Source organism: Microtus ochrogaster, unplaced genomic scaffold, assembly GCF_000317375.1.
Source record: "Microtus ochrogaster isolate Prairie Vole_2 unplaced genomic scaffold, MicOch1.0 UNK1, whole genome shotgun sequence".
Classification (NCBI taxonomy): Eukaryota; Metazoa; Chordata; class Mammalia; order Rodentia; family Cricetidae; genus Microtus; species Microtus ochrogaster.
This window is the reverse complement of record NW_004949099.1, coordinates 17,743,809-17,766,508: the sequence shown is the minus strand read 5'-3', so window position 1 is coordinate 17,766,508 and position 22,700 is coordinate 17,743,809. Positions and strand designations below refer to the sequence as shown.

General features: G+C 37.3%; 1 protein-coding gene across 6 annotated transcripts in view; it reads right to left on the bottom strand.

Annotated features, from left to right (window-relative positions):
- Chl1 (cell adhesion molecule L1 like) overlaps positions 1–22,700 on the bottom strand; it is a 211,522-nt gene that overhangs the window by 160,990 nt on the left and 27,832 nt on the right. The window lies entirely within an intron of this gene.

The window sequence follows — 22,700 nt, the reverse complement described above, 5'->3', positions numbered from 1 at the left end:
TTTTAAGCATTAACAGGCAATCACTTTGGCCTTGATCCAAAAGCTGTTGCCAAGAAGTTCTAAACAGATTGTGATGACTCCAGAGACCCTCACACCAGTAAACTGGAAAGAAAAATTCCATGGTAGCAAGCAAAAGAAACTCCCTACTGCTGTGCAATTGACCAAGTGACACACTGTGCAGACTGTGCCCTTTACACTTTTGTTTTGTAACGTCCTTTCAATCTCATTAGTCCTGTTTCTGAGGCCATTCTTTTTCATTTGATTACAACAAATAGAATTGCTTACGGGCAAAAACAATGCACAAAACAGCACTTTATCGTGGCTTCCATCCAGTGGGTGAGTGGTACACACCACTCCAGCACACTGAGGTTCATTGCTTTCTGGAGGCAAACTGAAGGTTTTTACCTAACTAGAGAAATACACAGACTAAAGCCATTCTGTGCTGTACAGCATCCAAAGGGTTACAAAAATCTTTCAGTGGGAAAGAAAGAAAACACAGGACTTGCAAAAACTGAGTGAGGCTTTCTGATCCACCTGTTCCCTATCTAAGGTAGAAGTTAGTTAAAAGATGTAATATTCAATACATTTTTATTATTCAAGTGATAAGGATGCCGTATATTCAGTGTTTTACACAGTTGAGTCCCACTTCTGCTGTTCAAATTTGAAGTCATGGTTGGACAACCCCTCAAAACCTATTCATGCCATGCAAACAACATAACATGGGTCCCAACAAGTGCAAGCTTCTCACCACTGTCAACACTCATGACAATAGAGAGCAGATTATGTGCTGAATCACTGACATTCTTACTTGGGTTTTTGAAGAGCTGGTTGGCATCAAGTAAGGAGGTGGTAGTTGCTGACCAGACTTATTTATATGCTCATAAAAGCTGCCTAGGACTGCTGAGTTTTCATCTGCTTCACTCAACTTTGGTTGAGAAAGCATCCTCATTAATCATGGACTTCAATTCTTGACTAATCTAATCTCTCCCTCTGTGTCTTTCTCTGTCTCACCCACTGCCTCCCCCTACCCCGTGTGTGTGTGTGTGTGTGTATGTTCGAGGTATTTGTTTTCCTTTAGTTCTTTTATAATTCAGATTGCATGATCTCCTAAAAGGAGAGTATAGACAGTCCTTTAGACTGTAAATAATATGAAAACATGTTCATACACATACGCTTATTTTTATATTACTTAAGTAAAATGATTTCCCTTTTTATTTTTTCTCCTTCTGATAGATGCTAGGAATGGTAAAATTCTCTCTCTGTCTGTTTCTCTCTCTGTCTCTCTCTGTCTCTGTGTGTGTGTGTGTATTTGTGTATATTTGTGTATAGGGTCCAACAGTGTATGATACATGCACATACACACATGTAGATGATACCAGTATAGTCTAATAAAAATACCTTTCCAATTTTGCTGTTATTTTAATGAATATGTGATTTTTTACATTAGTTTACTCTAAAAATATTTACCCTGTCTTTCACTAGTGCTTCTACTTGGTAATAATGTCTTATTTTTTAATCTCTAAACATAAAAGTAGTTTTATTTCCAACATCCATAAAATTCTTTATCTAGAGATGCAAATAATTATAAACACCAAATTTAAAAGTAAAACTGACAGCAATACTGAAAACTGTGAATAATCTAAAAATATAAGAACAAGTAGAGCCGGGTGGTGGTGGCGCATGCCTTTAATCCCAGTACTCGGGAGGCAGAGGCAGGCGGATCTCTGTGAGTTCGAGACCAGCCTGGTCTACAGAGCTAGTTCCAGGACAGGCTCCAAAAACTACAGAGAAACCCTGTCTCAAAAAACCAAAAAAGATTAAAAAAAAAAAATTAAAAAAAAAAAAAATAAGTAGATATTTGTTTGCTTCTTTGAATCATAAAACACTATAAAAGGAAAAATTCTATATCACAGGTATAACTATCTAGTAAAGCTTTGATCAACTGGGGAAAAATACAAAAAGGAAAAAGAGAAATTACGTTGGAGAGGGAAACAGAACATTTTTAGAACAAAAGGAGTAAGTAGATAAGTTGGTCATTTTGGAAAAAAAATCTATCTACAGGAAACATGAGACAAAAGATCTGAATTAGTTCATCTCTGGCCCAGACAACCTCTTGCTAGGAGCATCTTGCAGATGTGAGGCTAAACATAGTATTTTTCACACAATGAATAAGCAACCCCATGAGGTTATCATGTGCTCAGCAAGATAAAAAGAGAGTTCTTTTTTTGTGTGTGTGCTAAAGGAAAACTTGGCTGCCTAAGAAATCCTTAGAGATCTGTCACTTTTCAACATGACGTCTTCCTAAAAATATTTTCAAGGTGAGTTTCTCCTCAGTGACTGTTATAGCAAAACACAAAGAAACGGCAATCCTATCCTTCACAAAGTAAAGAAGGGGGCAATAGCTATTCCTGGTAGGCTCTAATCTAAGCACTCAACAAAATGACATGGCTTGATGATTGCTGCAATCTTAGTGTCACCGTATGGCTAAATACAGCCTGGTTGAATTCATAACTGAACGCATGCAAGCTACACATATAATTGATGGTGAGTGACACTTCGTAGTGCCTTAACTTGACAAGGCCAGGTGTGAATGTCTTATGCTCACAGAGCAGGACAGAGAACATTTCAATAGGATCTATCGAGCGAGGCAGAGAACAAAAGAAACAATAAAAGGGCTGAAATTATAGCCAGGGTGAATATTCTGATGGTGTGAACTTACAATAATGGTATAGGCTTTAAGAATTACAACTATCTCATTGGCAAAGAGGAACCATAGAAACACCCTTGAAGAGTAGGTTTAAAGAGTTCAACTTACATTTTAAAAGGTGTAGCAGAGCACACATCTACAAGGTACTCAATGAACTGAAAGGGCTACAGTAGCAGCACTCTCTAAAGCCCTGCATCATACCAAGACAGCATGTCAGCATCCCTAGTTTCCTCAATAATAAGCTCCTTTAATCAGATTCAACCAACAAGAGGAAACAACATGGTAGCCCAGATGACAGTATATAAACCTTGAGAACTCCTGCATAAATCACGTGCCTGAACAGACACATGCAATTATTCACCAAGGAGAGAAAGGATTTTCTGTTTGTTGTTTGTTTGTTTGTTTTTTTAGTGTAAGCATGTTTTTGAGTTCCTTAGGACCAGGGAGAAAAAAATTACCTCAGTAAGTTTTGATGCTATAGTTCCTAAGTTCAGATATTCATTTCTTTACACATGTATAGCAAATGAAAATGCCTAGCCTAAATGTGTGTTTGTAATGAATAATATCTCTTTTTTCCTTTTCCCATAAAAATCTGCTTAATATCAATTGGTCCATAATGCTGTAGATGTTCTTGTGATTTAAAAAGCAATCATTAGAAAGAGCTGACACATCTCAGCTTTAGTCAATATTAGGTCAATAAACTTAAGAAGTTAGGATAGAAACATCTCTTTTTCTATCATCAGTTGACATTAACCTGGCAAGGATGAACTCTTCTATACTCAAGCTGTGTGTCAGTTGTTCAATATATGTTCGTTGAGTGACTATATACTTTCAAAGTGAAATAATACATGATGTACCCAATAGGCCCTGGAATATGAGTTAAAAATGAACAAAAATGAGCACGCAGCAGAAACTGGTTGATAAGCTTTAAAAAAAGTGCAGAACAAAATACAAACCAAAAAAATGAGCTCAGCAATAAATGTTTGTTGTGAAAGTATTTATTTGATCAACTTTGTATGAACAATATGAAGATGCTAATTGTTTCTCTGAAAAATGCTGTCTGAAACAAGACTCAAATAAATACGTCCTAGTTCTCATTGTTACATATATAATACATACATTTCTTAGTTTTATTTCTATTGCTGTGATAAAGCACACACACATGCAGAGGACCTAGGTCTGTCTCATGCAGGTTCCCTAATTTTTGGTCCAGAGTACATATGTTCCCAGGAACTTGGGTCAGCTATCTCTGATCCATGAAGAAGGTTAACTGAATGAATTTTATAGGGGGCTGTGTTTGTTTGCTTGTTTTTGTTTTGTTTTGACTTTCTGTAGGTATGCTTGGTTTTGCCCCAAACCCTATGAAAATGTTGTTATTTATTAATGGAAGTGAAGTTGGCAAAGAAGAGCAATTAAACTATTCAAGTGATAGGGAGTTTGGCAACTTACAAAACTTTCACTAATAAATCTACAGTGGACTGTGAATAAATCTACAGTGGACTGTAAAAACATTAGAAAATTTTACTATAGAAAGGCAAACATACAGAAACAAACAAATACTATGTCAAAAGGTAGAACTGGTGAATAAAATTTTGCTTGCACAGTCTGAGGTTTTTGGAACTTAGAAAAGAGTTCAACCTTCAAAAACAAAACTGGAAACAAGATCACATAGACTAAAATTCTACTTTTATTACTATAACAGGCTACAGGAGCAAATAGGGCACAGAGGCATTGATATATGTTCTTCCCCAGTGCATTCATAATATATTCAAAACAATAACTCTGTATATTTATTTCATCTCTACCTCTTGGAAATATTTAAAGGAAGCAAAGCAATCTTCTCAAACCCATGACTATCCCAATAGACATTATCCTGGAAGGTCCTGAACGAGACAATGTGATCAGTAATTCTTAAGTATGTAAGAGTTTTACTCAGCTGGAATGTTGTCACAGGTTGTTTGTTTGTTCCAGAAGCTCAGATGCAAAATCACACAGAAACTATATTATTTAAATCACTGCTTGGCCATTCACTTAAGCGTATTGCTAGCTAGCTTTTATATCTTTGGTTAACCCATTTCTATTAATCTGTATATTGCCATGTGTCTGTGGCTTACTGGCAAGGTTTCTGTGTGTCTGCTCCTAGTGGCTACATGGCTTCTCCTCACTCTACCTACTCCTTTTATACATGTATTTATTCCATCCTGGCTATATTCTATTAAGCCATTGGCCGGAAACAGCTTCTTTATTAACCAATAAAAGGAACACATATACAGAAGGACTTCCCACACCACTCGAGCATGCAATGCACAATCAGTAAATGAGCTCCATCACTATTTGTGTCACTTTGGAAATTACCTCACTCTTCTCTTTCTCTTGAATAATATATGGGCATGGCAAAGCTCCCGAGAAAAGCAAGAGCTCACCATTGTGAAGCACCACTGATTTAGAGTAGAGTAACAGACTGCAGACTTCAGTGAAACATTCAGATTTCTTACTGAAACCTTGGATGGCCTTGCATAACTCTTGATGACAACCCTCAATCATGTTGTAGAGTCAAACCAAAAAATTTCCAAGACTGATGCACATATTTGTGCTTATTAAAATCGGGTAACATCAAAGTCCTTTTCCCAGAGGACACAATCCTTTTGGTTTTCCATTTTCCTGTTGACGACCATGAAGGAACAAAATATCCCATTTCAGCAGACTCAGGATTAGCTTTGGAAAGACTCATCTTTTCTAAAATGAAAGCAAAACTATAAAGGGAAATTACTGTCTTAGTTACCGTTCTGTTGCTGTGAAAAGACAGTATGGCCCAGGCAACCCCCATAAAGAAAATATTTAATTGAGACCTTGTTTACTGTTTCAGAGGTTTAGTCTATTTTCATCTTGCCTGGGAGCTTGGTTACATCAAAGCAGGCACTGAAGCAATAGGTGAATGCTTCATCCTGATCCATAGGTGGAAGGATGGGCCTGAAATGGGCTTTTGGATGGGCTTTTTCAATGGCCTTTCTGAGTGACACACTTCTTGCAACAAGGTCACACCTTCTAGTCCTTCTAATTCTTTCAAATAGTGTCACCCCCTGGTCAAATACATGAGCAAATGGGGGCCATTCTTATTCAAACCACCACAATTATTGTCAAAAAGTTACATTTGTTAGGAAAGAAGCTAGAAAATGCATCAGGCTCTTTTAACTGATCCTTCTTCTCCCAGAAAAGATTTAGTCTATGGAAGAAGAGATTGGGGTTGTGAGACATTGCCTCAGTACAGATGACAATGGGGTGGCATTATCTGACCTTTAGGCACTTCCTGTTGGGTGTGCTTCTTCTCAGTCTCCCATAGCCTGCTTCTCCTACCTTCCACCAAGAAGTTCAAGTCCCCACCTCTTTCCTCATCATCACCTCCCCCATACACATGCATTTGGGTCTCTCATTATCACTAATATTCACACATTTGGTTTTCCCCCCTAGTGTCTCTTTATTTATAGATGTTAAAAAGGTCACCAGAGGAATAACAGTGAATTTGGAATATCCCTACCTCCTCCTGGAATCTAATGCCAGAAGTAGTCTATCTTCTCATAACTACTAAAGATAGCATACATGTAAAAGGAAATTGTGTTGAAATAGTTTTGAAAGAATCATGCAAAATATTAACATTTCATGTTAAAAATAAATCAAAAAGCTAACCCTGTAGGTCTTAACCTGGACTTCGTTCTGATTTGACATTATTTTCTGAGTCAACTGGAGACCACTTCCCCCGTTGTAAAACGGCTATTAAAAAACATGCCCTGACAGTTCTAAAACTAATTTATGCAGAAGCATTGTTTTATATGCACAATTCTAAAATGTATGATATTAATCTCTAATGTCATCTCTTAGCTAAGCCTGGTCAAACCAGATGGTTTGGGGAGAGTTAAATGTTACCCTGTATTTTTTTCTTTTTTTTGTCATCATATTTTTTATTACTTTATAAATAATACCAATCAAAATTTCCACTTCCTCCCCTCCTCCCACTTTCCTTCTGCTCCTCCCATACTCGCCCCCCACCCTGCTCCAGTCCTAAAAGAGGGAAATCCAAGTCCCTCCCCCCTACATCCAAGGCTTAGGAAGATATGTATCCAAATAGAATAGGATCCCAAAAAGCCAGTACATGCAGTAGAGACAAATCCCAGTGCCATTATCATTGGCTTCTCAGTCTACCCTAATTGTAAGCCACATTCAGAGTCCAGTTTGATCCTTTGTTCATTCAGGCACAATGTCTCAGTGGGTGGAACAACCCCTTGTGGATTTGACTTCCTTGCTTATATTCTCCCTTCTTCTGCTCTTCAACTAGACCTTGGGAGCTTAGTCCAGTGCTCTGATGTGGGTCTCTGTCTCTATCTCCATCTATCATGGGATGAAGGTTCTATAGTGATATTTAAGGTAGTCATCTGTCTGACTATGGGACAAAGCCAGTTCAGGCATCCTCTCCTCAATGGAAGAATGGATAAAGAAAATGTGGCACATCTACACATTAGAGTACTACTCAGCGGTAAAAAACAATGACATCTTGAATTTTGCATGCAAATGGATGGAAGTAGAAAACACTATCCTGCGTGAGATAACCTAGACCCAAAACTATGAATATGATATGTACTCACTCATTAGTGGATTCTAGCTATAAACAAAGAACATTGAGCCTATAGTTCATGATCCTAGAGAAGATAAGTAATAAGGTGAACCCAAAGAAAAACATATATAGATCCTCCTGGAAATTGGAAGCAGACAAGATCACCAGGCAAAAGTTGGGAGCATGGGGGTGGAGGGTGAGGGGAAAGGGAAAAGGAGAGAGAGAGGGGAGAAAGGGAGGGTTGGGATAAGCTTGGGGGAGTGGGATGGTTGAGATGGAGGAAGGATAGATATAGGAGTAGGGAAGGAGTTATCTTAATTGAGGGAGTAATTTTGGGTTTGGCATGGGGCTTGGCTCTGGAGGGGTTCCCAGGAGTCCATGGGGATGACCCCAGTTAGGACCCTGGGCAGTGGAGGAGAGGGTGTCTGAATCAGCCTGTATTGTAACAAGATACACAGGGCTCTCTTCCAGGAGCCATTTTATTAACCAACTTTGACCTCACTGTGGCATAAGGTAGGTTTGTCTTTGTATAAGTTCCCTATTTTAAAATGGAAAATAATAACAATAAAAAAGACAAGGCATAAAAGAGATACCTAATGCTTAAAGTTCCAAACTCATTTCTCCGGTAGAATTGTGAAAGGTAGTATCAATGTTTCCCATGCACTTTTAAGATAGACTATTGTTCTTTCTGACTGTAGGCTTTGTGACAAATATTTTCAATCATGATTAAATAACAGAATGACAGCTCATTAGAAATGTACATATGAAATACATATGAAGATTTCCTGGAAGTCTGTCAGTTACATTTCGGTATGCAAAGGAAGTATCATGGCTATTATGAAGACTTTCTGTCCCTGAGGCATTGACTGTACAAGGGGCTCCTTGTTTATTCATTCAAATATGTGTTATTGAGTACTGTGCCTGGCATGATAGTCAAGGCACACCCCGAAATGTGAGGTCCTGTGTCTTCAAAAAAGGCACTTTTCTAAAGAAATCCTGATCTTAAGATAATAGTCCCCATTTCCTGTTGTAGTCCCTGCACCTGCTACCGTGATGTGAATAGTTGTTGCACAAAAGCCTTTAGAGCTCTGGCTACTCTCTCCACAATCCTTGCACAATGGTTTGCAGATCTGAGAATACAGGAGTGTCTATGAGTTCCCCAAAGAAAGCCAAGGACTACATTTTCTATTCTCCTTTGAGATATGACTGTTTCAGGACTCCCTATCTGCCCACCAAACCATCTCGAAACTTGCTTTGCTTTAAGTCTTGGTAATTCCTTAATATCTTCACCCCAGTGAAACCCAGAGCACAGTGAACAATTATTTTATGGTTTCACTATCCCATCAATGAAAAAAAAATCACTTTTTGTACAGAAAGTTATTCAGAAAGGACTTGGAGATAGCAACTGCTTAAAGAATTTAAATGTGGAACGTTTGTTCTTTTAAGAAAGTAGTGAATATTCACCACATGGATTTGACAAAATAAACAGTTATGTGCAACATATATAGACATACATAATTATATTTACATGTTTACACAATGAAATAAAAATTGTCAAAGGTGTTGACTAGTCGCATTACTGTAGTATTCTATGTCTATTTTTTTAATTTTTGTAAATAACCTCATAGTGTATTTTCAGATATACAGTCATTAAGTGGGACTACAAGATATACATTTGTACAATCATAAATCAAAAAGGTCAGTGGAATCCTCACTATAGACAGATCACAAAGCAGTCAACACATAAGTCTTTACAGTAAACAAGGTTCCCAATCTTGATTTTGAGACTGTCAGAATCTTACAGCATAGAAAAAAGTAAGGTTGATCTATCTTAAAGGTCCTAATGTCTTTGGCTTTAAGTGTGTTCAATTGCCTTTCCAGCATTCTTATTTGAAACATACCTCTACAGGAAAAGAATACTGTCTCTAGGTAGGCAGTCTTCACAGTGAATTGTTAAATTTCCCCACCTTTATCTGTCATTAGACTAGTGAAGAATGTGGGGGGAGGGGCTTACCCTTGCCCAGAGTCCTGCCATGTCTCCTTTTCTCTACTTCATTTTATACTCCCTCACTACCTGTCACTATGAAAATTCTGCTTTTGTTTTTAAATGTTCATATGCTTGAGTACATATGTACATAGAAAACTAAGTTTAGATAAAACATTGATACATGTTCAAACACCAAAGTAAAAGGATACTTCTAACATCTTTGAAGTTTAGTTAAAACCTGGACATATGTTCAAGGTTTTTTAAATACCAATTTAAATATTTTCAAATACGAATTTAAAATATGTTTAGTAACTAGAATTGAAAATAGAAATTCTGGAAATAACTTAAATATTCAACAATAGCACAACTATTAAGTATTTCAAATGCATTTTCAAAGAAAATTGAATCCCAAAAGAAACATAATGACACTAAAAATGACCTAAAATACAAAAATTCAATGTAAAATTCAAGCTACATTTTTCAGAGAATTCTGTGCACATGAATTTACACAGGAAATACCACTGGATGAAAATGTACCAACTGGCAAGCATTACTCCTATGGAGGAAGCAGATAAGGGGAAATATACAGAATCTTAAAAACTCATTCTTCATAGCCATGAATTATTTTTATATAAAACTAAATGTTAAGAAATAAAAACATCGCTTCCTGACCACTGATTCTTTGTTTAGGTAGTAATGACAACATTTATGGAACTAAGAAGAAAGCAATAGCCTTCTAGTTTGAGAGTTGGGGCTGTGTTTGGCAATCAAGAGGTGCTGCTCGAAATCGCACAATAACAGGGAACAGTGAAGAGGGTCTGAGGGCTGTGAGAGGCTGTTGAGGAGGTCTATGGGGGCAGAAGAGATCATAAGGAGAGATGAGGCTGATAAGGTGGACTGGAATGACAGTGAACAGAGCCCTGGGTGTCAAGCTTAAGTAATTAACCTTCATCTTCTAAAAGAAGACCATTGTAGGCTTTAGTAGAAAATGCCAAGATCAGATTTGTATGTCAGGGAGATAACTCTAGTTTGACAACTTTATAGGCTCAGAATCAATTAAAGTTTCAATGACATTGGGAGTCCTGATTAATTAAGAATGAAAGAAAAACGCCTGAGGTGATAGCTGGATTGGTCAAATGCTTGCCTTGCAAGTCTGAGGACCTGAGTTCAGTATCCCTGAACTCCTCTTTACAGAGCTTGGCATGGTGGCCGACAATTGCAATCTCAGAGTTGGGGAGTGAGAAACAGGCAGAAAACCTCTAGGCTCACTGCCAACCTGATTTCCCAGGCATGTTCCAGACCAATGAGAGAATGCATCTCAAAGAATTGTGGATGGTATTTAAGAAATGACATTCAAGGTTGTATTCAGATCTCCACATACATATTTACACATAGGCACACATAAATACATGGTCCTTTGGGCACACAGACACACACACACACACACACACACAGAGAATGAAGGACAAAAAAAGAGGAAAGAAAGCACCCCACCTTATTGGGGATAGCTTAAGTTCAACTGCTACCTTATGGGAAGAAAAAGTTCCCTGATTCCTTTCAGCAAAAAAATTCTTTAACTGGCAGAGAGCTGAGAGCCAGATAAATTTCTAGACAATCATGAAAACTTAAGTGATCCAAAAAGCACCCATTCTGGCATTTAGTAGCCACATATCTTTGGATCTGTCACAACCTCTCTCACCTGGTCCTCATTTCTAATTTTTATTTGGAACGAACAAACACCTCCCAACTTTACTTCCCAATGACAGCCTAAAAAGACAAACTGTGTAATTCTAACATAAGGACAATTATTATGCACATACCCAACAGCCCATGGAAACTGGTGGTAAGAAACAGCTCAAGGGCAAACACCTAACTTAGAAAACTGTGAAACTAAGTAGCTAATCAGCAATGCATGAGTAACTCAAATACTTTAACATATGTCTAAAACTGCTGTGAAGAGATATATGGAGGGATCCAAAGTGAAGCGGACTGTAACTACCGATATTATCTAAATGGTACCACTTTTTATTGCCTAATTTAGTACAATAAAATGTTTATTAATATTATTACATACCATGTATATAAATTCAATTATAACTCTCCAAATGCTTCAGTGGACTTCTCCCCAAATCATAATACTTTAGTACAAAGACCTAAGAAATTGATAGAATTGCAGTTCATTAGTATGATATTTGTCCAATATACATGAGGTCCTAGAGTTTATTGACAAAACCACAGAAAAATTAAAATGGAGATCTCCACTGGTAAGCCCATAGCAGAATGATGTGCAAAAAGAGTTTGCCACTCAAAACCTGCAGCCTAGAATTTTGCAGCAAGTTGCTGATGTAGATAGAGAGAAGGAATGCTAACCCCAGCATCTCTTCTCTGTGTGTGCTCAGTGCCACACACACACACACACACACACACACACACACACACACACACACACAGTATTAAAGAGATGGATATATCAATGCTAAGCCTACATATGTCAGTCAGCAGCTGTCATTCTTTTACTTGGCTTTTTCTACTCCTGCCTAATCTTGATCAACACATTAGTCAGAAATATAAGGGAACAAGGAATTTTTTAGCACACATGTACAAACTTCATTAGGGATACTATGAAAAATATTCACTAAAAAGTTATATTTGGATGTGAACATTGAGAGTATAGTTGAAAAATATAACACATTTAGAGTGAGTTCCATTTGAATGACAAAATCTACGCATCTATTTCCAAGTGAATATTTCAATTGGCATAAATTTCTTTAGATATTGAAGTTGACATTTAATAGGATCTAGATCTATATTTAATTCAAACCTAATCTGCAGAATTTGAAACAAATTTCACCCACGAACTGGGCTAGCTCTTCTCTCTATAACATTGTGCACCTCTAGAGAAGTAGCAAAGGTAACATTCTTCATAGTGGTACTAATGCTAGAGAGGAAAGAAAAGATAAAAGGGCTCCTTAATCATGTAAACTAAATCCCTAAGGAAGTTTTCAATTTTTACAATAAATGTCGAGAAGTGATTAGATGTTTGTATTCTCCCCGCCCAGTGTTGGTATGTGTGTTTTATAAATGTATGATGTATATATGTGGAATATAATTATGTAGTATAAGTGTTATATGTGCACACATGTGTTAGTAGGACCACTAAAAAAAAAGGCTAGAGGAGATGCCTGGAGTCCTCCTCAATTCTTCTCTGCTGTAGACTGATGTGGGATGTCCTTCTGTATATGTGTTGCATTTATTGGTTAAAGAATATAGAAGCTTCATGGGCCTATGACAGGGCAGAATAGAGATAAAATGAATGCTGGGAGAAAAAAAGGTGGAGTCAATGAGAAGCCAAGTAGCCTCCAGAGGAGAAAGATGCTAACTGCCAGCTAGAAACTTGCCTCTAGGCCACAAGTGTCATGGTGAAAAATAAAATAATAGAAATGGGTTAATTTAAGATATAAGAGGTAGCTTATACACTTAAGTGATTGGCCAATCACTGTTTTAATTAATTTGGTTTATGTGTGATTATTTTGAGTCTGGGCAGCCAGGAAACAAACAAGCCGGCCCCGCCTACGGTATACACTTGAGACAAGATCTTCCACTAAACCCAGAGCTTGCCATTACTTATCTAGGTTGGCTGGCCAACAAGCTAAAAAGATCTGTGTTTGCTCTTCTACAGTTCTGGGATTGGAGGTATAAGCAGCCACACTTTGCTTTTGATGAATGTTAGTTTTCTAAACTCAGTCCACTTGTTTGAGCAGAAAGTGCTCTTACACACTAAGAAATTTTCCCCAGCTCTTCATTCCATTGCTTCTGTGGTTCTAGGAATTATTTATGTAAGGAGATAAATGTTTTGAAGCACAGAAATACAGCTAACAATGTTTAGCAAATATAAACCAATTATACCAAATGCACTCTCCTGGTCTCAGGCACTCTAAAGGTAGGTAGTGTAATTAATGTGTGTGAAAGCCTGGTTGTGGTCATCTGGTAAAGGGGTTCCTAACTCTTCTCTAACCACAAACACACTGAAAAGTCTAGGACCTCCAGTGGTTCTCCAAATCCATGCATAGGTCCTCATGCATTTAATCCAATGAATACAGTAAGAACATTGATTCATTCAAAGTATTTGGGACAGAGTTCAACTATAAGAGCAGAATAATATCCAGAGAACTGAAATCTGTGGCCATCTCCTGAGGAGTTTTATTCTAATAGGCTCACAATGACAGAGCATTTCACAACTGACAGCATTCGTACAAAGACTCGTTTAACCTATGAAAGAACACTGTGTCTATAATTTATTAGGATAATTTTAAAATGTGGAAATAGGAATTCAGAAGACTGAATTAACTCTTTAAATACACATATAAGATATGGCAAGCTATAGGGTTCAAATAAACAATCTAAGTCTTGTGATTTCAATTCAAAAACTGTAAACCAAATTTCTGTTCTCTTTAAGGAAAAGGCTTTGTATTTTATGAAGGTGTCCACTTACAAAAAGCACGAAACACTCTTAGTCTTTACCAAGAAGACTTTTTTTTTTTTTTTTTTTTCCTCAACTGGTCGTTTGTTACAAAGAAGCATGCAGGCTGTGGAGCCACAGCTTTTTTTGTCTGGGATGATGTCAATTATGAGCCTTGACTTTCATCTATTCCTGTTTAATGTGAACGACACAAAAGCCAGAGTGCGGCCACTTCCTTAGACTCTCCACATAATCCAGGCATCATATAAGCGCTCAAAAGGCTTCTTATTTTCTCTTTGGTACATCTTCACTGCTCAGAATTGATTACACAAGGGGCCCTTTGATGGTGCAGAAATGAGCTCTTTCTGAATCTCTGGACACGGAGTGTTGAAGAGGGCCCTTGCAAGGACAGTTGTCACTCTGCATACATGCTAAGTACCCACTTGGCACAGTTTTTTTTTTATTGGACTTTCATAACAAGCACAAAATCACAGGAAAGACGGGGAAGGAGAAGAGAAACAATCCCCTCCCCCACAAAAAAACCCAAGCTGTGTTTTTTTTATTTTTATCTTTCAAAGACTGTAATGGGAGGAAAGAATTTTTGTCTCATGAAGTAGATTCTGAGATATAGGACGAGAATATGAGACAAGAGAAGGTGAATGATTTTTTTTAAGTTAAGATTTTTAGTATGCTGACTGCATTATTTATATACAACTTAATATTAAAGATTTAGTTTAAACTCAAATATAGCAATTAACATCATTATCCCCTAAATCATACAAGATGATAAAGTTTACTGTGATCCCATTCAAAACGATATTACTAAAACCCCATTGCCAGTGGGCTTTTTACCATCCTGTAGAGAGGATAAAGTATAGTGGCTGAGTGCTAGCCTAACTATCTAGAAAATTCCAGGAAAAAAAAATCTTCTAATCTTTCTAAATCTACAAATACCCACCTTGTCTTGACTAAGATTGAATCTAAGAGTTAAATTTGTTGTAGTGTTGTGGAGATAAGATGGCAATGATTTATCAATAGCAAATGGACCTGGTTCTAGGTTTCCTTCTTCGGAAGCTTAAGTCCTTGTGGTTGGAGAAGTATAAAATTTCCTAGCTATTCCTTACACTGATTCTTCTAATCCATGCCTGGTGTGAGTACAACTGAGTTGGCTTCATTATCTCAGCCAAAGCTTGCAGCAACACAGAGGTATGGGAGAGACAGGCTGGCCAGAGAACCTTTTGTCAGCGACATTTTCTCTTGCCGTGTTTTTACACATCGATGCTCAAAATTAATGAAGTTTCATAAGGGCATAACAATTAGAAAAAAAAAGATTATGAAAGACTTAGAATAAATTGTATTGGTCATAAAGCATGTTGGCAGAAATTATAATTAATAAGAAGTGAAATGTAACACCACCTTCGCGTAGGAAGCAGGATCCCCTTGGAAATAACACATGGGGCTAATGCAAAAATCAGTGTTCACCATGCTGGTTGCCTGCAAAATTACACAATTAATCCTGTGTAAACTAACCTATCAGCGATGCACACTACAGGATTGCTGACGACTGCTAGACAGCACGGTGTATTAAAGAGCGAGAACTTTAATGAGATCCCATGAGACTCTCAAGATTTAAATCACTTTTTTTCTTCCTAAAAGGATATTTTTATTCTATTTAATGGACACTGCCCTCCATATCTTATATAGACATTGTCAAATCCACTATTAAATCAATCACCAGGAACGGGAAGACAGTCTGAGCTGAGACTAAAATATTCTATTGAGCTTCTTTCAATGGGTGAGACAGCTTAGAGATCCATACAAGATGCCACCTTGTCCTCATCATGGAGGCATAATCTATTGCCATCCTGTATTACTGGGTTCTCCGAGGCTAATGAGCCATTGGAAAATTGCTTCCTTCACATGCTACATATCACCAAGATATACAGTCCCGTGTGTACTTGATGTTTGATAGTCTGTTTTATTCCATGGGGAAAAAAATAAACACAAATAAACTAACCTCATAGGTACAGTCATTTAAATCTTTTTTCTCCTGCTACCAGAGCATACATACTTGCAAATTTGAGCTCAGATAAATGTATTTACATCCTTGTGCGAGTATCTCCCTGAATGCTTAACCATCTAAGCAGACAACTGTGCACACACAGGTTCAGTATAAAATATAATTTTTCACTGATTGGGAGATGTCTTTAAGGCATTTTTTTCAACATTTAGATTGACTATCATCCCATCTAAAACCATGTCACTTGGATAGAGACTAAATGCTTCTTCGAATACTCCCCCTGTGTTTTCATTGCACAGCTAATTGAATTGAAATTGCCCTGAAAAGCAAAACATATTATTGTTAAAAGTATGCATTCCAACAGCACCATTACATTTGTTCTTATCTTCCTCGGTCTAGGAACAGATCAAATACAGGAAGGCATTGCTTTCCTGTGTTGAAAAACTACATCACAACAAATAAATTGGTGGATAGATGGATGGATTGGGTGAATGGACGGATGGACAGACAGTTGGGTGGATAGATAAGTGTGAGAATTAATGTCAGTCGGAACAGAGAGTAAAGGAAAGTGCAGTGGCCATCATCTCACATGCTCCCCTGACAGGCACTGACTGTTTTCCTCCCTTTGCAACCACTCTGGGAAGCACACACACAGCAAAAGGCAGACACAGTAACAAAACAGCTTCTAGGCCAGATGCTGAAAGCAAATGGAGTCTAAAGAAACAAAGAAAATGCAAGGGAGAGGAGATAATGGGGAAATCTACAGAAAAGAAAACAGATAAAGATGCACAAATGGCATGAATGTGCTGGTTATAAAGGGAGGCTTGCTTCTGTCATGCATCCGCATGAAAAAGAGAGCCAATGGTCCCCATATGCTATCATCCACAGGGGGCAGCCATTTCCGGTCACTTTTTAATTTCCATCCCATGTCTTTTGAAAGCATTCCACACACACATGTAACATGGACTGTCTATGAGAACAAGATGAATCTTTCGGTTGAGATTTTTATATGACAAAACCAGCAGAAGGTCTTAGAAAAACAGCAATATTATTTTGCCTGTGTGTTTGTTTGTGTCTATCTATCTCCTTCAGCAGAAAGGCACAGAACCTGCTCACGCAATGCTAGAAGCTGGCTCTGAACATTCAAAACTGCATCCAGCTTCTACACATGTACAGCACTCTTCTTGACTTCTGCTTCAGGTCTACCTTCAGCAAATAATCATCCTCTGCCTTCCGGGTGTTACCTCATAGGACTTTTCTATTGAAAAGATTTTAAAAATAGAAAAGAAAACAGAGAAGAGGAAAAATGACTTATAAATCCTTCTATTGTTTGAATAGACAACTTAGATTGTATTTATTAATGTAAAAATAAGATGAGTATTAGATGAAGGGGAAGTAGATAACAGAGGACACGACTACCAGTCATTCTCCTTTCAAACTTTGGTAATGTTTAAACCTGCTGTGATTATACACAGTGTAAACATTAATTTTACCTAGAAAGACTCCCAGTAACATTATTTACCTGAAATAATGTGCATGAATTAACCTGCCATGCATTTTAACTTTTGGCAAATTTTTCCCCTGTTCCCTACAAGAAAATATTTTGACAAAGTCTAATATGCACTTTTCACACTGTTTACAAAACTTTCCCATGTGAAATCTCTTCAGTCTATTACTGAACTGCCTGTTAGCACTGGATAAAGATGACATACTCCAGAGAGGAACAGGAAAGGGAAAATCTAAAAGTCCTAAAGCTAGAGAGACAGTTCAGTAGGGAAATTGCCTGCTACACAAGCATGAGGAATTGATTCTTAGTCCCTAGCACCTAGGTCCAGGAGGGAATTTAGAAACTTGGCGCAGAAGTCATGGAAAGTGTAGAGTCCTATGGGCTCACTGGCTAGCCCATATGCTTGACCCAATGAGTTCTGGGTTCAGTGAGAGACTCTGTCTCAAAGAATAGGGTAGAGATCAAAGAGAAAGACACCAGTTTCAACACTTGACCTACACATACCCGTGTGCGCACTTCGCACACACACACACAGGGAAAAACCTGTACTTACTATAGAGCAAATCTATTTTCTCGAAAAAGACATTGATGGGTTTTCACCTTAAAAGACAGCAGAAACACAGTAGTTTCCTTTACCTCAAAATTCCCTATTTTGAATTTAGATATTTAGTGCAACAGAAGCATTGCTTAGTTGTGTGTGTGTGTGTGTGTGTGTGTGTGTGTGTGTGTGAGAGAGAGAGAGAGAGAGAGAGAGAGAGAGAGAGAGAGAGAGAGAGAGAGGGAGAGAGAATACTCTGTGTGTATATTTAAAATGTGTTCTGCTTGAATTGTGTTTCATATTTATTTCATAAGCTATCTTCTAGCTTGAAGATACAATCCAATAATTAATTGAGGCTTATTAAATAGCTCTCCAATTTATATTCAGTTTTAAGCTTCAAAGATGTAAATTTGGTATAGAACTCTAGAGACCAAGACAATGATGACCTGTACAATTCCTACCACAGCGATTGCCCTTCACTGTTTAATCACCTGCCTGCTGTAGCAGCCTACATGTTCTCTGAGGGCAGGGAATGTTTCACGTTGTTCATTATTGGCCCTGAGCTTAGCAGAAATCTTTGTACTTATGCCGTGGTCAGTAAATCTACACTGAATGACCTTTTGAGATTTTGAAGTCATCATTTGAACTTGTCTTTCCCACTGAGTTCTTCAAGTTTTCCAACGAAAAGACTTTGAAACTGTATTTGGATCTAACAATACCAAAATTTTCAGCAAACACAAATGTAGCAAATGCTTTGTCTTAGTCACTGTTCTAACAGCTTTAAAAATAGTCCATGTATGAATTGGGGCAGTGTTCTAAGATTAATCCTATTTTTTATACCTTTTACAATAATAATAGTCATGGTAAAAAACTGACCATACTATGAATAGGAAACTGTTCTCAAAAGACATGGTAAAACCACCTACACAAGTTATTTTAGTTTTATGAGTCAATATTTAGAGCAAGTTGGTCTTGTAATAAGTGCTTTTAATGCAACTATGTGCCCCAGTAACACTTTACTTAGGTAACAGTGTTTGAGATGAGATAGTGAAAATGGCAACCACAGCCCTTTCACCTGAGTGCTCTTTCACTACATACACATCACACGCTGAAGAGGGTTTGAAGAGTGATATGGTTGAATGAAATAATGACCACCAAAATGTTCACATTTTAATTTCCAGGGTTCGGGGACATGTTATACACATCGGTGTAACTTTAAAATGAGAAGCAATGACTGAATAATCTTAAAAATAAAGATACTGACTCTGAACATGTGAATAGTCCAATGTAATCATAAGTTTCTTTCCAGAAGAACAAGTCTATGCCAAGCTGATTTAGGGACAGAGTAGAGATGTAGGAAAACATTAAACAATGAAGGAAGATGTCACAGCCAATGCATCCAAGCAGCCTCTAGAAACTAAACTGGAAATAGAAACAATCTCCACAGAGTAGGGAGAGTAACCTCAACCCTACAGACACCTTGACATTTGGTCATCTCACCTCTAAAGTGGTAAGTTAATTTTTAAGACACCCAATTTGTAGCAATTAGTTACTCCAACAACAGAAATTAATACAAGTCACTTAATAAAGTTGTGTGCATAGCAATTTAAATTTAAAATTTGGAAGACAATTTTATATATCTTTTGAGTACATACAAAACACATGCTGTATTCATTCTAATTATTTTGCAGGAAGATGAAATCATAGTATATTCTTAAGTCTAAGTTAAAATTAGGTTGCCTCTTACAGAAACCTAAGTCCTAAGCTCAAATTCATGTCACAAAGGCAGTTATATTTTCTCTGAGTGCAAAAGAGTATTTTCACAAATTAAGTTAGTAAATATAAGACACAGTAGCTTAGTATGTGATATAAGTCATCACATTTATATTCATATTAGTTTAATATTAAACAAATAACTTAAATTCTGTCTTTCACAGCATGTATTGGAAAGAGCATTGTAGTGATGAGAAAACTGGCAGGATTACCCATCATCCTAAATACTATGACATACAAGTCCCTGTGTGCATGCTAATCACTGGAATGCTGAGCCATTGACTCCCTGACTCTGGTGAACATGAAACTGAGTCGATACTTGTTTACTGTTTCATAACGTCTGTGTGTTGTGCAGCAATTTTGTCTTGAAGAAAATATTCCATCTTGGAAGAATGCCTGTAAGGCACAGATTGTTCTAAAAGAAAGTGCATCCTGAAGGAAAGTCATTGAAAAAACAGGATGTCAACAACCCAAAAGCTTCAGGACATTTCTGAAATACACCAGACACACTTAGTCCCGCCCTCCTTCTCAAGTTTATATAAGAAGTGAGCATTGCTGAGAGATACCATGAGAAAAGGCGAGCTGACTAGATGAGGCAGAGGCCATCTCAGTTGTCTCTTTGACCTGTTAAACTGTCTTCATGCCCTGCAGTGTGCTTCGTGTTTCCAGATTTCAAAGCTGTTACCCACGCTGCAGTTGGCCTTTGGTGATGCAGTTGTCTGTGAGTAATCTCTGCTGCTTTGGGTAATCCCTCACCATATGAGAAACCACAAAATCTCACTGCCTCACCAGTTCAGACTTTGGTAGTACCCTTACTTTGGTGTATAGTGGGCTCACTCACTATCTGGGGCAAGCAGGTATTTGCTAAAGTCTTACGCAGAAAAGTTTCACACAATATCATGATATTAAAATTGAGAATCATGGAATATCTGTGAGGTCTAGTGAATAAATCTATTAGTAAGTTTAGAGTATTTTATATAGAAGTCTCTGTTCTAATTGGCCTACTATCTACTCTGGAGTTGACATGAAAGCATGTCTTAAACCTCTCCTATAACACTTCAACAGTTAAATTAAAATATACTAATTAGTGTAAACACAATTTTGCAATAACTCCAGCTTCTTTATTAGTAAATTAAAATGCATTAAAGATAACAAAAATACTATCAAGAATTGGTGAATATTGGCACTATTTCCTTACTTGCCTAGTATCTCATTTTATGTGTGTAAGGAGGGTTGTATATGCATATGTGTGTGTAGTTGAGAACAGAGCAAAAGTGTGCAGAGGCTGTAAAAGGACACTGAGTATCCTCCTCTGTCTATGTCTACCATATTCCTTTGAGACAGGGTTTCTCACTGAAGGCGCAGTCAGGCTGGCAGCCAGCAAGGCCCAGGGATCCTCTTGTTTTAGTCCCCATAGCACTGGTGTTACCGGCTTGGAAAACCAGGCCAGGATCTTTGTTGTTTATTTTTTGCTTTACTTAGAAAAATCTTTTTCATCGCTGTATACATTTGCAGGTTATTGTTTTTGATTGTTTGACAGTATCTATCCCATATCATAGGTGAACCATACTGCTTCTTTGTGATTTTGTATTGCCCTGACTACATGCAACAACCAATACTCTAGTATGTTGTTGACCATAAAATTTGTTTTATCTGAAAGTATAGCTATTCTAATACCAAATAAAATAGACTTCAACCTAAAATTAATCAAAAGAGATGAGAGGGACATTTTATATTCTTCAAAGGAAAAATCCATCAAGATAAAGTCTCAATTCTGAACATCTATGCCCCAAATATAAGGGTACCAACATTTGAAAAAAAAAAGATTACTAAAGTTTAAATCACACATCATCATCTATATATTAATAGAAATAGACTTCAATACCCCACTCTCACCACTGAATAAGACTTCCAGACAGAAATGTAATAGATATAAAGAAACTAACAGATGTTATGATTCAAAAGGGTTTAACAGACATCTATAGAGCATTCAACCCAAACACAAAAGAATGTATCTTCTTTTCAGTGCCTCATGGAAACTTCTCTAAAATTGAATACATACTCATTCACAAAGCAAACCTCAACAGATACAAAAAAAATGGAATAGCCCCCTGTATCTTATCAGATCATCATGGAGTAAAATTAGAATTGAACAAAAACACTAAAATTGCAAAAAAACCACAAACTCATAGAAAATGAACAATGCTCAAATGAATCATCCCTTGATCAAAGAAGAAATAAAGAAAGAAATCAAAGACTTTTTATAAATCAATGAAAATGAGAGCACAACATACTGAAACTTATGGAGACTTTGAAAGCAGTGCTAAGAGAAAAGTTTATAGCACTAAATGCCTACATAAAAACCTGGAGAAATCTCACATTAGTGACTTAGTAGCACATCTGAAATCTCTAGAACAAAAATAAGCAAACTCACCCAGTAGGAGTAGATGCCAGGAAATAATCAAATTGAGGGCAGAAATCCATAAAATAGAAACAAAGAAAACCATTCAAAGAGTCAATGAGAGAAAATCAAGGCGATTCCACTAAAATCAGGAACAAGACAAGGTTGTCGGTTCTCTCCATAGCTATTCAATATAGTACTTCAATATAGTACTCAATGTTCTAGTTGGAGAAATAAGACAACAAGTGAGATCAAGGGGATCAAAACCCCAACACAATTCTTCACAAACTTTGAAAGAACAATACTTAACTTCATATGGAAAAACAAGAAACCCAGGATAGTCAAAACAATCCTGTATAATAAAGGAACTGCCAGAGGCATTACCATCCCTGACTTCAAGGTCTATTACAGAGCTATAGTAATGAAAACAGCTTGGTATTGGCATAAAATCAGAGACATTGACCAATGGAATCAAATTGAAGACCCTGATATTAATCCACACACCTACGAGCACCTGATTTTGACAAAGAAGCATAAAAGATACAATGGAAAAAAGCATCTTCAACAAATGATGCTGGCATAACTGGATGTCAACCTGTTGCCATGCACAAAACTCAAGTCCAAATAGATTAAAGGGCGGTTTGGATGCTCAACTTACTAAACCTGGATGGAGGTGGGCGGTCCTTGGACTTCCCACAGGTC